This window comes from Meleagris gallopavo, chromosome 2, assembly GCF_000146605.3.
Source record: "Meleagris gallopavo isolate NT-WF06-2002-E0010 breed Aviagen turkey brand Nicholas breeding stock chromosome 2, Turkey_5.1, whole genome shotgun sequence".
NCBI lineage: Eukaryota > Metazoa > Chordata > Aves > Galliformes > Phasianidae > Meleagris > Meleagris gallopavo.
The window spans coordinates 27,366,942-27,370,019 of record NC_015012.2 but is presented as its reverse complement, the minus strand read 5'-3'; positions in this window follow the sequence as shown (position 1 = coordinate 27,370,019).

The window sequence follows — 3,078 nt, the reverse complement described above, 5'->3', positions numbered from 1 at the left end:
AAAAAACCCAAGGATTTTCACAATGTTATGCAAACAACTATTCTATATACTATAGAGGAGTAAAGTGGAATTACACTTGACTGTGTTTTCCTAATGCTTCTTACTTGATTAACTATTTTATTGATGATTACAGACCTGTAAAGGAATTTTCTGTTCCTAGAGGAGTCAATGCCTTCACATATTGTGGAAAAGCGAAGGTCATTGTCACTGGGGGTAAGTATGAGGCTTATATAATGTTGGAAGAGAGTAAGTTTTTCCAAGATATTATTCTGTTGTAACTTTTTATTTTCAGTTAAAGAAGATAAATAAAAGGTGAGTTAGTACCTTAAGAGTACAAATAGTGGCTTCTTTCATGAATGACAGGAAACAGAAGTATTGCTTATAATTGCTGGGAGCTTGGCTCTGAAGAGTTCCTGAAAGAAATCTAATAAGGACTCAGTCTGTGTTTGATTCAGGGATTTTGTTACTTATATAACAAAACAAGAGAAAACAGTTGTTTGATCTACTATAAAACACTTCTCCAAGCTATGACTGTTTTGGTCAGGTTTTAGAAATTTCTCCTTGCTCCCTTTGCATTACTCCTTAGCTTTTCTTTCTTGTCATAAGCAGTCACACTGGCCCACCTTAATACTTTCTGTTGCTTTTCTCTTTGATCATGTTTCTCCAAAGCTTTAATGTTCTTTTTTTTTTTCTCCCAATGGAGACTCAAAAATAGTACTCTTACAACGATTTCTTTCCTTTATCTAATATTTTAGGAGCTTTTCTATTGCAGTGGTCATATTTCATTCTGTAGAAATGCATCTAGAGTATGGCAGCAGTCTTGTTAGTGTATTCTGCTTGATATAGTAGCTGTCTGTTGCTGAAAATGACCAAGGCTCTGCTGCCTAGCCTTTATAATAAGCAAAACATTAAAAGAAATTTGAGGGGGAAAAAGCCCAACACCTAGACAAGAAAATAATGCAATAGAAGATGAAGTGAAATTTACTACAGGGAAAACTAAGATATCTATCTTGTCTGCTATTTATTTTTAGATTTCATAAATTTTATTGATTTTTCTTTTTTAGACACAAAATTAAAAGGGAGAGCAATACGGCTATTAGTGAAAATCTTAAAGTACAGCCTTCGAGGAGATCTTATTTAGATTGATTTTTTTTTTTGTCACAGCCTGAAGAAATTTTATGATGACATAAAGTAGGGAAGCCCCATAAGAATGTGATTGGTATTTCCTGCAGGTAGAACTGGAGTGATAAATGCAGAGTAAAATATCTGTATTTATCACTCCAGTTCTACTTGCAGAAAATAAATAAAATATTATTTTTATTATTATTTATAAATAAAAATATCTGAGCATGGCAGAAGATCATATATGCAAGAAATAATTTTCAGTGTGTAACAGAAACCATTGTTTTTAGAGGAGGGGAAAAAAATCTAGATGAACTTTCTAGAAAAATAAGAACAGCAATGGTATGAAAACAGGGCAATCATATAGCAATATTTGCTTAAGATACTTGTGTACAACTGAATAGTGGAAGTAGCAGAAATATCCTCTTTATTTAAAACGGTGCTTGAAATTTTTGGAAAAGATAGATTACTCATATGTCTGTGTTGACCAGAGACTAGACTTGGATTGTAGGGCCTTCTATCCTATCTAAACCACTACCTAGTTAGAGTATTTTTATAAGATGGGCTCTCTTGCGCTGCATTTTAATTTTTCTTGACTTTCACTGCACAAAAACACAGAAAGCATAGACAGCATGACAGAAGATTAATATTGTGTTCAAGAAGAACTCTGCAATTATGTCTTTGAAGCATAAGAATTATTCTTACATATAACAATCTTCCAGTTTATTCTTGCTCATTACGCTTATATCTTTAATTTGGAATCCTTTCTATCTTGTTTGCCCACTGACCTTTACTGATGTCAGAAGGCATCCTCCTGCTTCACCCTCATTTGTAGTGCTTAGTCTTGCTGCTTCCCTTGAATACAAAAGGAAAGAATTCCTGGGCTGTACTGCTAATAGTCACAGGCAAGAGCAGGAATGAACTGCTAAACCAATTAAAGGATGTGATAGTCCCTTTCAAACTTAGTGTGAAGTTTAGATCAGACAGGGCTACTGCAAAGCTGCACCAGGGCACACTAGTTTTGTCTTTGTATCTTAAAAACCAGCATTCTCTCTGAGAAATGCAGGAGATACAGTTAATGACATAATTAAACTCTTTCAAATGAACATTGGCACTCGAGTTAGTAAAGTCTTGTTGACTAGTAATATACCCTCAAAATCAATGGCCAGAGCAGCTAAATAATCGAGGAATGCTACATAGAGATTTCTTAGAAATGTACAGGCACTAGTGAAAATCGTTTGTCATATTCAGCAATTAAAAAGAAAATCCAACGTTTGATTGTACAATAGCTTATTGTGTAATCAAGGAGGATAATTTGCTAATGACTTTGCTAAGCCTCAATCTATTCTTATTTAGCGATATATTTATAGCACAAGTGGTATGCAAAGTACTGAATCCTACAATGCATTTTTCATTAGGAAGAGAATATTAGTGTTTTAACATCCCTACTTCTCAATCCTTTTAGTTGTATTTGAATACTGTAATCAGTTTCACCAGTACTGTGATGCAACCAAACTTTGTCTTCCAAATGTTTGACATTTGTGGTAATGAATGAGAAAGATACAAGCAAAACTGATGCAGAGTTCACATTTGTTGCTTAAACCTGTATTTCTTTTATGAATGAAATTATATAATCCCATTAATGGCCTAAAATATAGAGTTCATGGTAGTTTAGAGTAACTTTTGTGTAGTATGTTGCATTATTATTATGCTTAAAGTGATATGGTTTTCCTTACTCTATATTTATTTCACTTCTAACTATCTCTTAGTGACTACATCAGAGAATAGTTACAGTAAAAAGCAAATTACGTATGTATACAAAAGGTGGACATACCAGCATTATCATAAATCATCTAACCCCACTAATTTTTCAAATGCAGTTATTGTTCTTCTATGAGTAATAAAGCAAAATCCAATCTATTAGTGATTTCTTAGTCTAAAAGTAGCAGTTCAAGA